Source organism: Phascolarctos cinereus, unplaced genomic scaffold (genome assembly GCF_003287225.1).
Source record: "Phascolarctos cinereus isolate Bilbo 61053 unplaced genomic scaffold, phaCin_HiC Scaffold_4;HRSCAF=312, whole genome shotgun sequence".
NCBI classification, from domain to species: Eukaryota; Metazoa; Chordata; class Mammalia; order Diprotodontia; family Phascolarctidae; genus Phascolarctos; species Phascolarctos cinereus.
In genome coordinates, this window is record NW_027555847.1 from 527,857,097 (window position 1) to 527,871,949 (window position 14,853).

Consider the following 14,853-nt stretch of genomic DNA (forward strand, 5'->3'; position numbering starts at 1 on the left):
TACCATTCATATCTTTGTCTTCTGAAATGTAATTTCTGTTTTGTAATATAATACTTGAGAGACTGGATTGTTAGGGTCCAAATGTGGTTATCTAAGGTTCAGTTCTTTTAAAAATACTTTCAAAATATTAGCTAATTCAGCCCATTTTATGTTTATTTAAAGTCCGCCTGCCAGTTTACCTGTGAAAACTGCAAGGATGATGTGGCTCTATAAATCTCATCCCTAATTCATGGTGGATTTCTTTTGTGTTCCATTACTTTTGTGTTACTTAATAAAGTGATGCTGGTTGAATTGTTTTTGGCATTACTCTTCGCTACCAGCTCTCTGGCAAAGAGAGCTCATGCTTGCTGAGTGGAGCAATTTCTATGCTCTTTTCACCCCTGTGTTGTGATGACTTTTACATCAATCAGAACCTTACATGAGTGAGAAAAAAATTATCAAGTGACTCCTGTGCTTCCATATACTGCAAAAGTGAGAGTCTGTTAATTTTAAGAAGTTTACATTTTAATAAGGAGGTACAGCACACAAAGGGGACTGTGGGACAGGGAAAACAGTTTTCACATATGAAGTCACAGGGATGGTGAATGGGGCCACCAGGCAGTTGCTTGACACCTTTCTCAATATCAATAGCAATATTGATTTGATTACTATTCCAAGAGCAAAAGCCAGAAGTGCAAAAACAGAAAAGACAGATTGAAGAGGGAAGGTTTATATATACTAGGGAAGGACAGATGACAAAGACAGGTTTATAGGTCAATAGCTCTGCCTTTTTTTGATTTCTCATTTTTCACAATGAATAGCTCTATGTACAAGACAGGCTAAGGTTGTTACAATTTTCCTCAGTATCTTCTCATTTTTTATTCTTTCTTCTAATTTGATGTACTTTTGAGCACATTAATTATATAATGATATTACTGTGCACACATTTCAAATTCTGATATTAAGTTCAATTCAATTAAACAAGTATCTATTAAACATCTACTATGTGCCATCACTCAGCTAAGTACTGAACATACAGAGACAGAAAAGAAACAGTCCTTACATTCATTCTTCTGGGAAATACAACAAAGAGTCAAGTGATTATTTTAAAATACATTTTTATTGATATATTTGGTTTTCATAACATCTAAATTTCTCCTTATACTTGTTTCTCAAATCCTCTCAGGGATCTATCCTTCATAACAAAGTATTTTTTAAATAAAGACAGAAAAAAAGAACAAAGAAGGATAGGGAAAAAAACATCAGTGAACACATCCTATAACCTCTGACTTCTGCAAAGAAGCATTCTTCTCATATCTCTTCTTTGAGTCCAAATTTACTTTACTGAAATTTAGCAACATTCAGTTTTGATCATTTTCTGGCTTTTTTTTTCTATTCACATTGTTGTAGTCATTGCGTATATATTTTCATGTGTCTGTTTACATTATTTTTGCATCAGTTTGCATAATTACATGCTTCACTAAATTCATTATGCCCACATTTCCTCATAAGAAAATAATATTTTGCTATATTCATATACCACAATACATTTAGCCATTAGTAAATTTTATATTTAATTATTCACTTTTACAAAAGCATTGCTATAAATCATTGGTGTATGTGGAGCCTTTCATATTTTCAGTAATTTCTCTGGAATATATGATTAGCAGTAGAATCTCTGCATCAAAGTATATGGACATCTTAGTCATTTTATTTGCAAAATTCCAAATTACTTTACAAAATGGTTGTATTGATTCACAGATACATCAAAAATATACTAGTGTCATCTTCCCCAAATCTCTCCAGTATTGCATATTCCCATCTTTTGTCATTTTTGCTGGATGTGAAGTAGAACCTCAGAGTTGTTTGAATTGCATTTTTCTTATTAGTAGTAATTCAGAGCATTCTTTCCTATGGTTTTTTATGGTTTGCAATTCTTTTGAGAATTGTTTGTTTTCATCCTTTGACCACTTCTCAATTGGGGAATGCCTTTTAGATTTAAAAAAAAAATTCTGTTTTATATACACACATATATACATATATGTATATATATGTATATACACATATATGTATGAATTATTGTCAAAGATATTGATAACAAAGATTTTTTTCCCATTTGACTGCTTTTGTTCTTGTCTTGGGTGTGCTAATTTTATTTCTGCAAAAACTTTTCAGTTTCAGGTAAGAAAAATTACCTAATTGCTCATTTCTAATTGCTTCTCTTTATTCTCTTCATAAGAATTCATCTATCCACTGTAAGAAAAGTATATGGTGCCATTTTCTAATTTTTTAATGATCTGATTGTTAATAAACAGGTCACATATGCATTTTAAATTTATTGTAGAATTTTGTGTAAAATATTGGTCTAAACCTAATTTTAATTTCCCCAGTAGTACTTAATAATTACGGGGTAATTTCTGAGGTAATTTCTGTTTTTAGGTTTATAAAACACTGGATCACTGAGTTCCATTATTTCTGATTCTCCCTTGCCGAGTGACCCTTTTTGATGACTGATGCTTTATAATGTATTTTGATATTTGAAAGGTCTATTAGCTTTTCATCTCTGCATTTTCTTTTCATTATTTCCATTGATATTCTAGGTCTCTTTTTTTCCAATTTTGTTATTTTTTATGTATCTTTTTCTGTATCTTTATAAAGTATCCCATTGGAATTTAATTAGTTTAGCATTTTATCCACAAATTAACTTTTGTAGTATTATTATTTTTATTGTATTAGTCAACCCAGATTGGAAGCTACCTAAATAAAATGTATATTATTCAATATTTCATTCATGTTCAACTTTTTGTGACCCCATGGACCATATCACACCAATACTGTTCATAGGGTTTTCTTGGCAAAGATACTAGAATGGGTTGCTATTTCTTTCTGCAGGGGATTAAGACAAACAAAAGTTAAATGACTTGCTGAGGGTCACATAGCTACTAAGTGTCTGAGATCAAATTTGAACTCAGGTGTTCCTGACTCCAGGTCCAATGTTCTATCCACTGAGCCACTTAGCTGCCTTGAATGTATATACAAAGTAATAAAAACTAATTTCAATAGGGATAGAGTGATAATACCTGGGAAGATTAGAAAAAGTTGCTTGTAGGAAGTGGCAGCCCAATGAGTCTTGAAGTGGGTTAGGAATTCTAAAAGATAAAGATTGGGAGGCAGAAAATTCCAATAATGAGGAATAGTTGGCTCAAAGCACTGGAGTCAGGACATAGGACTTCATATATTCCCACAACAGTATATAGTTGTTTCCCTGTTCTTAAGATATGAGTGATGTATTTTTTTTTGTCATAAGGTCATATTTAGATCAGTAAGGGACGACAGAAGCCCTGTAATCCAATCTCCTCATATTACAGATTAGGAAAATGAGAAGGTTAAGTTAATTAGGGAGTTTAGGTGATATACCAGCTATACAGATTTTCAGGGTCAGAAGTGAAGATTTGAAACCAATTCATTTCACTACAGAGTTAGTGTTCTTTCCCTTGTATGATGCTGCTCTAATTGGACCAACAGTGAAAACTAGAAGCAATTTGTGGAAGTTTCAAAAAAACAAATTTGGACTTCACATAAGGCAACACTTTCTAACAATTAAACCTCTCCAAAAATGGGATGTTCTACCTTAAGTGATAGTAGGTTCACTTTTAGGAGTTCTTCCAGAGCTAGTAGGGTTGGTGTCAATTATGTCCCATGTTGTATATTGATTTTCAGCTAGACAAAGGTCTAACTATTTGGCAACTGTGGATTCTTCAAACTCTGAGATTCTGTAACTAGGATGGGAAAAATTAAAGTCATTGTATCAAAGATCTATAGCTGATTAGTATCTCAGAAGCCCTGTAGTCCAATTCCCTCAATTTACATGTGGGGAAACTGAGGCCCAGACAAGCTAAATAAGTTATGCAAGGTCACACAACTAGTAAATGTCAAAGAAGGGATTTGAAACTAAGTCTTCCTCTCTCTCTAAGACAGCACTCTCAAAAGAACGATTTCAATTTTACCTGTCTAGAAATACCTAAGTTCAGCCAGATGAAAACAGAAACCTTTTAAAAGGGCCTAGAGACCTGGAATTTTCATCATTGACATGGTATAAGTCCTGGATTTGCTGAGTTACTACAACAATGCCATCTCTCTTGGTTTTCTGCCAGGTTGAAGGGTTGTGGTGATCACCATGCCTAAAAACTTTTCAATTTTCTTCTCAAAGCAAATGTTCATGGCATGAGGCTTCTGAGAATTATATAGATTTAGACTTTGTTTTACAAACTTGAGTCATATTTTCCAAGCTCCTATTTTGTTATACTCCCCTCTGCTCAACATTGCATGCTTATAAGAAAGTATGGATTGACTTGGTTTGGAGAATCTTAGGTAGCCAGGTGGCACAGTGGATACAGTATCAGACCTATAATTAGGAAGACCTGAGTACAAATTTGAACTCAAGTACTCACTAGCCATGAGATCCTGGGCAACCTGCTTAACCATTGCCTACTTCAGTTTCCTCATCTATAAAATGAGGACAACAATAGCACCTGCTTTCCAGAGTTATAAGTATAAAATATTTGTGAATTGTTTTGCAAACTTTAAAGTGCTGGGGGCAGCTAGGTGGAGCAGTGGATAGAGCACCAGCCCTGGATTCAGGAGGACCTGAGTTCAAATCTGGCCTCAGACACATAACACTTACTAGCTGTGTGACCCTGGGTAAGTCACTTAACCCCACTGCCTAACCAAAAAAAAAAAAAAACCAAAACTTTAAAGTGCTATATAAATGCCAGCTGTTGTTGTTGTTGTCATCTTACCAAGTTCTTCATAGAATTTTTGTTCATCCTTGGTAACAGATTTTGGTCTGTAAACTTTAATAACCTTTATGGAGGTCTATTTGCTTAGGCTAATCTTGAACTATGCAATAGAAAAATAGTCGTTTCCCATGGAATGTTTTTTGCTGTCTTTGGGCATATGAAAAAAACAACTCCAGTTCTTTTTTGTTGTTCAGTCATGTCTGACTTTTTTTTTTACCCCATTTGAGGTTTTCATGGCAAAGATGCTGGAGTGGTTTGCCATTTTACCAATGAGAAAACTGAGGCACATGTGGTAAATTTACTTGTCCAGTCATACAGTCAATAAATGTCTGAGGCCAGATTTGAACTTTAGTCTTCCTGACTTCCGGCCTTGTGCTCTATCTACGGAGCCAACTTGCTGCTCTTCAGTTCCTTTATATGTTTTTCAAAGGATGATCTGTGCACCATCCTTTCATTCAGTAGTAATTTCCTTTTGTTTTTCCATTTTAATTTTTACAAAATAGCAGTATCAATGTGGTTCATTCTTCTAGTAGTTATAGTAAGCCATTGAGCATCGGATATAAACCTCATATTCAGAATAACTGCACTTAAATTAATATTTATAAATATTATCAAAATGGCGTGATTCATAGTACCCTTTGCTTCTTTTGCCACCACCACTGGAAAAGGAGAAATCTAGTGGGACTGAAAATGGTTTCATTTTTGTGATTATTTTCGTTTTTTGACACTCTTTTTATTTAACAAAAATCTATTTTATTTGCCTCTCTCTTTGTGGAGACAGGGTAAGAACATAACAAATATGCATAGTCAAGCAAAACAAATTCCTGAATGTCTATCTTACTCTCTCTGCATATACATACACACACACACATATACACATGTATATTACATGCATGCACATATGTGCGTATGTGCGTACACATTGCACCTGGAGCCCATCTCCTCTCTATGAGAAAGTAAGTAGCATGTTTTATTATTGGTCTTATGTAATTGTGTTTGGTCATTACATTGATCAGAGTTCTTAAATCATTTAAAGATTTTTGCCCTTATATTTTTGTTGCTATTGTATTTTTTTCTTGGTTCTAATCTCCTCATTCTCTATCAGTGATTGTGAATGATTTTAAACATTTTTGTTTGTTTCATGGGTTTCCATGGCCAAAGAATTCATGACCTTGTGGTCAGCATATTAGTAATAAATCTCTGTTTTCATCAAGGTTGGTCACTTGAAAACACCCAATTCTGTCACCCAAAGTGTACTTATTAGAATTTGCTAGAACTACTGTTCTATAAACACAGCATTTGGGACCCCATGGTCAGTTCCACAGCATAAAGAGACATTGCTTCAAGCTTTGTAAAGGGAAGATATGTCATATGACTACAAATACTAAAAGTATTAGATTTCATAAAAGTAGCTATGAATACTGAATGGCAATATGTTTTCAATTGAGTTTATAACATAATTAGCAGTCATAATTTAAATATTGCACAAAATATTCATTAATCATTTTTTGTAGTTAAAGTTAACTTCTTCCACAAGTCCCCACGTATCTATGAAGGACATAGGTAAATGAATCCTTTCAAATCACAATGAAGCCATGAAGAAACTCTTTTGGAACAAGTATGAGGAGGGGGAATATAATAAATATATAATTGCTTACCAAAACTAGTGATACTATTACAGGATCTCTTTTTTTTAATCCTAAGAAAATGAGTAAGCTAGTACTTCTTGGGTGACCATTTATGTACATGTGAAATCTAAGGATTTAGATACATTTTAATGTATTTAAGAAAAACAACAAATAGAGAACAGCCATTAAAAAAAAGAGACAAACACAAAGTTTTATGTCATTATGCCAGATTGCATTTTCATTTTTGACCAGAAATATTGGAAATATAATTAATTAATCAAAACTACTAGATGCTGTTCAAACATTATTAGCCTTGTTATTTCTTTGCTGTCATTTTCAAGTTTCTATGGGCTTTTAAAGTTTGAAAAATAGACAGGTGTGAAAAATAATTTGACTGCTGAAACTATGGCTACAGGGCCTGTCAGGGGAACCAGTTTGTTTAATAAGCCAGAGCACCAATGTCCTCCAAAAGTCCAAGATAACCACAAATAGGTCTGATTCCATATTTCCCATGCTGCTTCACATGTACTTTTCTCCTTGGATTACATGGCAGTGATTTATTTTATAACTAAAATTTAAAAGTGAAAAACTACCACATGACTACAAACCCTCCAAGTAACAAATCTTACAAGGTTACCTAATCACAATGCACTATTCTATGTTTTGACTTGAGGGCACAATATAATTGCTAGTCAAAAACTGAACACTGTACAAAATATTCATTTAGCATTTTCACACATGGAGTTAAATTCTCTCAGCTATTCCTGTCAAGCAAATGAAGTTTTGGTATTACAGACCAGTGGGACATCATTTAATAAATTACTGATTCAGGGCATTAAATATATTCTAGCCAAGACAGAGTTAATGTGACTCTTAGGAAAGCCTAACAGTACCACGAAGTTACGTGGAGGCTGTTTGGAAAAACAGAGAGCACAGTGCTAGAAAGGCCCCAATCTGCTGCATTGCAGAGAAAGGAAAGTTTGTGCTGGAAAATCAGTTCAGTGTTATTTCAAATCATTTGCTACATCTCAAAATGATGACTTGAGCTCTCTATTCCCTAGAACCACAAGTAATTTCCCATGGCTAGAACTGTAATATAGGAGGACTCATCAAGTCTCTTACTACCGAGCTGAGACAACAAACCACTTCAGATTTCAAATTGCCATATTAGTTCTTCAAAAATAAATAACAAACCTTTTTCCAAGAGCAATGTAAGCTAGTCAAACTTTTCTTTTATCCACTATGGGCAAATATACTTTCTATACTATAAAAGAAAAGGGAAGGGGGACAGAATAAAGGAAAAGTAAATTATGAAGTAAAAAAATGCATTAAGAATGCAATTTGCTACTACTTTTCTTGTCATTTTTGCCACAAAGAAAGTCAATATAGGCAGAAAGGTAAAAATTCTAATTGTTTTATGCCAAAGATCTCACCAAAAGTAATCTTATAATATTCATTGTAATTTGGTTTTAATGTGTTTTATCAAGATATTCCCATAGCTGTTGAGGAGTTCAATTATCAATTCAGCTAAAATTCATTAAATCCACATCATGTGCAAAACTTAGTCCCTTGTTTGTGCTTGCCCCCTTGTTTGTGCTTGCCCCCGGAGGACTTCTTGCCCTCCCAGAGAAGTCAGTCCATTCTGCCCCAAGTATTCTCTCTCTGGCCACCTAAAAATCCACAGTATTTGGAAGTCCCTCGTCCCCTCTCTATTACTGCTGCCCTAATCCCTGGAAGGTCTATGGACCATGGTAAAATTTTTAAACTCATTTCTCAATTATTAATCTGTTCTCACCCTAGGCAAACCTCCATTCATTCACAAAAAACCTCCATTCCCCTTCCTGCCCATCTCACTTCACTCAAAGTGCTTCATCCACTTTCCTTTTCACTTCTTTCTCACAAGAATAGGTGGTCCTTCTTGCCAAGTCAAACACCGCTGCATGCACATGTGATTCCATTCTATCCTGTCTTCTTCAGTATATCACTCCCTTTATATCATACCCACTCTCTCATATATATGCAATGCTTACTTGTTTACTGGTTAGATCCTTACTTCCTACAAACAGGTACATACTTTCCCCATTCTCAAAAATCCCATACTTGACCCATCCATCCCTGTTAATTATCATCTTACGTCTCTTCTGTATTTTTTCCTTGACTCCTTGCAAAGGCTGACCTCATCATTCAACTGAAAGCACTCTTTCCGAAGTTACCAATGATCTCTTAATAGCTAAATTTAATGATCTTTTCTCATTACTTATCCTTCCTGCAGCCTTGGACATTGTTCACTGACCTTTTCTTCTTGATCCTTTCATCTTTCTAGGCTTGTGTGATACTGCTTCCTTATAGTTCTGCTCCTGCCTATCTGACCATAGTTTCTCATTCTACTTTGCTGGATCTTTATCCAGATCATTGCTGTGGGTTTCCACAAGACACCATCCAAGGTTCTCTTTTCTTCTCATTCTCTGCTATTTTACTTGGTGATCTCATCATCTCCCATGGATTAAAATATTATCTCTATGCAGATGATTCTGTTTTGTCTAGTGCTGCTTCTTGTTTGACCTCTAGTATAGAACTTCAAACTAACTATAAGACATCTTGAGCTGGATGTCTCATAGACATCATAAAATGACTATGGGGAAAAAAATACTGAACTTATTATCTTTCTCCAAAACCCTTCCCTGTTTCTCACTTTCCTATTACTCTAGAAATTATTACCCTCCTCCTAGTTACTCAGGTTCATAATCTTTGTTTTTCTTGACTCACTCTTACTAACTCCTCCATATCCAATCACTTACTAAGTCTTATTACTTCTACCTTCATAATATCTCTTGTATACAATTCTCAGTGAAAGCCCCTTCTTTTGCAACAAGCCTTTTCCATTCCCTTTTTGAGATTATATCCAATTTCTACTGTCTATGTATTTTGGTACATATCTATTTGCATGTTGTCTGCCCCCTTAGATTGTGATCTCCCTTGGAGCAGGAACTATTTTTGTCTTTCTTTGTATCTCCAGCACTTCGTTTCCTCATACGTACTAAGGGCTTAATAAACTCTAGCTGATAGATTGATTAAAACACTATTCCATGTGATTGAGATGCAAAAAGAAAAAAATAAACAATCTCTGACTTCAAGGAGATTGTTAGCATATTAATACCTACACAAATAAATATTACACAAAGTAATATGACTAACCACAAGCATAATAACTGGCAATTAGGTAGTACACTAAAGTTTGGAAACCACTTTACATGTAGCATCATATTTGAGTCTTATCCCATTTCACAAAAGAGGAAATTGAGGTTCAAAGATTTTAAGAGACTAGTCACAAAGGAAGCAAGTACCAGAGGTAGTATTTCAATCCAGGTCTTCTTTCTTCCAAGTCTAGCAGGCTACCCACTATAATATACTATTTCTCTAATTGGAGAGGACTAGCAGGGAGACTGAGGAAAAGGTTTAAGAAGGTGGCAACTGAGAAAAGATATCAATGAAAATAAGGATTTTGAAAGGCATAAAGATATGCAATCCAGGCATGGAGACAATTTTGGTGAATGCATGAAGACAAATGGAAAGTTTGAGTAAGGATAATAGATAGTAGTAGAATTTAGCAGCAATGTAGAATGTATGAAAGTAATTAATAAGCATTAAGGATAGAAAAATATGCATGTTTGTGCAGAAGCTTAAATTCCATAGTGCATTGTCTGAGGAATCTGATACAGAAAATATATTGTAAACTTCTGTCCACTGATATCACATTTTTACCAACTTCATAAAAGGTTGTGCATAATTTAATAGAAACTAATTTAATCATGAACATAAATTTTCTGGAAGTAGGGAAAAAATCTCTTTGTTATGCATGTTTTGTAGCTTAACTTTCTCTTTTCCTTGTTAAGATGTGCTACTTTAGCACTTTCATACATTAACTTCTGACTGTATAAATTATAAACCAGAAAGGACCATTAGAGGAGTCTCACTAGACACATGCTTCTGATATTTATAGATAAGGACATTTTATTTATAATCCTATGAGATATTGTATTAACATTTTAAACCTCTCTCTTTGGTGCCTTACTGTAGTACTTAATATTTGTTCATTCACTAAATGGGTAACTTGTGACTTTTTGAAGCATAACTACTTGAAGATTTTTTTGTGGGGAAAAAAATGGCAAGAAATTCTTGCTGTCATTGGTATCTAATGCTGGCCTTTAAAATTAAATATCCCCAAATGTAAGACACATAGTGTGACCTTTCTACAAAATAATGTCATTTGGGAAAAGAAACAGGGGGAAGAAGAAACCATATGACAGGATGCAATAAATTCCTGTGTTTCTTAGTCAATTTAGTCCCCAGTTATATGGGGCTATTGGATAGATCCACCTCTTTGGAGGTTCCTACTATTCTCATCTTCAAATCACACTTATTTACTACTCTTCAAATGCAAGGCACTAGAATGGACCATAATAAAGTACAACTGTCTTTATGTATATTCAGACTAGGTAGTTAGAGTATGATGTTTTCTGTGTCATCCAGAAACTCTCCCCAACTACTGCTATGAAATATATGACCATGTCCTTGTCATACTGTCTGAAATCCTTCCATTTTAGAATCATTCTTTTGTGTTAAAACATTAATGTGACAAATTTTTGTCATAGTTCCTATGCAAGCAAATATACCCTTTAATGATTTCATCTAATATGATGCTTTCATTGAAGTCCTTAAAAAATTACATAGGACAAGCCTAATAGTAGAAAAAGTAGCAGTCTAGTACTCAAAAGACCCAGATTCTAGTTCCACTTTTTCCAAGTATTATCTACATAGCACTAACATATAAGCTACTCCACTGTTCTAAAGTTTATAATACAGAAATATGGTGGTAAAAGTTGAACAATAAGCTCTCAAAATGTATCTATGACACACTTTTAAGTTTAATCTGCATTTTAAAGATTTTTTCCTACCACTTCCTTAAATCTAGACAATCAACAAAACAAACAAAAAAAAAATCAAGACCTGATTTATACTGTTTGCTTATTTCTGAAGTATAAATGGTCACATTAAAAAAACTGGGGAGGGGGAGGGAGCGAAGCCAAGATGGCAGAGTAAAAGCAGTGACTTGCTTCAGCTTTCTTCCAAACCCCTCCAAATAACTGTGAAAATGGCTCTAAATAAATTCTAGAGCAGCAGAATCCACAAAAAGACCAAGTTAAATGAATTTCTAGCCTAAGAAAACTTGGATGGTTGATGGGAAAGGTCTGTTGCACCAGGCTGGGAGAGTACAGTTCAGCATAGGCCACTCATGCAATGACTGAGACTCAGCAAACTGGAACAGGCCTCAGGGGATTGGATCATGGGCAGCTGTGGCAGTTTCCAGACTTATCCCACACAAATACCAAAGAAAACTAAGAAGGTCAGTAGGAAAGGTCTGTCAGACATGGGTCAGAAAAGAGCACAGTCCAGCACCAGTCCTGGTGCAGCCCCAGTATGGAGGCTGCGTCCTGAGCTCTTGGCCCACAGATAGAGGGGGGATCAAGCAGCTTCTCAGAGGAGGGTTGCAGTGGTGCTAAGAGAGGATTCTCTTGCTTTCCCTGTGCTTGGAACTGGGTCTCAGTCTTGGGTGGCAGTCCTGGGCTGAGGAGGAGAACTGGAGTGGTAGAGCTTGTGGTAAGCAATGGAAAGAGAATCATCCTCACATTTCCAAGGCAGAAAAGAGTGCTTGTGGTCACTCATAGACCAGAGCACAGACCACAAAAGGAATAAACACCTCTCCCTTGACCATACCACCTTGGAAGAACTGAAAATGTACAGGTCCCTAGAAGTATCTCTGAAAACAACTGCACAAAACCCCTGAAGCTTGAGACAGTACACCCTCTATACTGGAAGCAGAGTCCTACCTTAACAAAGAGTTTAAAAGTCAAGTAATTCCCTGGGAACATGAACAAATAATGGGGAAAAAAACTCAGACTGTAGAATCTTACTTTGGTGACAAAGAAGATCAAAACATACAACCAGAAGACAACAAAGTCAAAGCTCCTACATACAAAGCCTCCAAAAAAATATTAATTGGTCTCAGGCCATGGAAAAACTCAAAAAAAATATTTTGTTGTTGCTTTTTTGGTGAGGCAATTGGGGTTAAGTGACTTGCCCAGAGTCACATAGCTAGTAAGTGTCATGTGTCTGAGACTGGAATTGAACTCAGGTCCTCCTGACTCCAGGGCTGGTGCTCTATCCACTGGACCACTTAGTTGCCCCTCACAAAAAGATTTTGAAAAGCAGGTAAAAGAAGTAAAAGAAAAATTGGCAGGAGAAATGAGAATGATGTAAGAAAAGCGTGAAAAACAAGTCAGAAGCTTGGTAAAGGAGAGTCAAAAAATACTGAAGAGAATAACACCTTAAAGAATAGACTAACCCAAATGGCAAAAGAGGTTCAAAAAGCCAATAAGGAGAATGCCTTAAAAAGCTGAATTGGCCAAATGGAAGAGGAGATTCAAAAGCTCACTGAAGAAAATAATTCCTTAAAAATCAGAATGGAGCAAATGGAAGTTAATGACACTATGAGAAATCAAGAAATTATAAAACAAAACCAAAAGAGTGAAAAAATAGAAGACAATGTGAAATATCTCATTGAAAAAGCAACTGACCTGAAAAATAGATCCAGGAGAGATAATAATTAGAACACCTGAAAGCCACAAGCAAAACAAGAGCCTAGACGCCATCTTTCAAGAAATTGTCAAGGAAAACTACCATGATATTTTAGAACCACAGGGTAAAATAGAAATTGTAAGAATCCACCCATCATCTCCTGAAAAAGGTCCCAGAAGGAAAACCCCTAGGAATATTGCAGCCAAATTCCAACATTCCCAGGTCAAGAAGAAAATATTGCAAGTAGCCAGAAAGAAACACCTCGAGTAATGTGGAAACATAATCAGGATAATGCAAGACTTAGCAGCTTCTGTATTAAGGGATTAGATGGCATGGAATATGATATTCCAGAAGTCAAAGGAGCTAAGATTACAACCAAGAATCACCTACCCAGCAAAACTGAGTATAATCCTTCAGGGAACAAAAAAAGGATATTCAATGAAATAGAGGACTTCCAAGCATTCTTGATGAAAAGACCAGAGCATAATAGAAAATTTGACTTTCAAATACAAGACTCAAGAGAAGCATGAAAAGGTAAACAGAACAGAGAAAACATTAGTAACTTATTAAAGTTGAACTGTTTACCTTCCTACATGGAAAGATGTAGTATTAGGGTAATTGGAGGGAATATATATATATATATATATATATATATATATATATATATATATATATATATATATATATGTGTATATATATATATATATACACGTATATATATATATGTATGTATGTATGTATGTATATATATATATGTATGTATGTATATGTGTGTGTGTGTATATGTGTGTGTGTGTATGGAGAAGAATGCCTTAAAAAGCAGAATTGGCCAAATGGAAGAGGAGGTTCAAAAGCTCACAGAAGGAAATAATTCCTTAAAAATTAGAATGGAGCAAATGGATATATGACAGAGGGAACAGAGTGAGTTGAATATGAAGGAATGATAGGAATAAGAGAAGATTATACTAGGAGAAGGAGAAAGGGAGAGGTAGGATGAGGTAAATTATCTCACATAAAAGAGACAAGGAAAAGTTTTTACAGTGGAGGGGAAACAGGGGAAGGTGAGAGAGAATGAGTGAATCTTACTGTGATTGGATTTGGCTTAGGGAGGGAATAGCATACACACTCAATTAAGTATGACAATCTATCTTACCCTAGAGGAAAACAGGGTGGAAGGGGATAAGAGAGGGGAGGATGACAAAAGGGAGTGAAGATTGGGGGAGGCGGTAATCAAAAGCAAACACTTTTGAAGAGGAACAGAGTCAAAGTAGAGAATAGAATAAATGGGTGCCAGGATAGGATGGGGGGAAATATAGTTAGTTTTTCACATGACTATCATGGAAGTGTTTTGCATGACTACACATGTATAACCTATATCAAATTGCTTGCCTTCTCAATGAGGTTGGGTGAGGAGGGAGGGAGGGAGAGAATTTGGAACTCAAAGTTTTAAAAACAAATGTTAAACATTGTTTTTACATGCAACTGGGAAATAAGATACACACGCTATGGTGTGGGGAAATCTATCCTGCCCTAGAGGAAAATAGAAGGTGAAAGGGATAAGAGACGGGGGCAAATTGGGGAAAGGAGTATTTAGAATGCATACCATCTTGGGGTGGGAGAAGGGGAAATATGGGGAGAAAATTTGGAATTAAAAATCTTGTGGAAGTGAATGTTGAAAATTAAAAAATAAATACATTTTTAAAAAAAGAACAATATTGGCTCTCACAAGCTTGTATGACCTAGATCCATCACATACATGTTATATATGGGAAGATTACATTGTACTTTAGGGTTTACAAAACACTTTATAT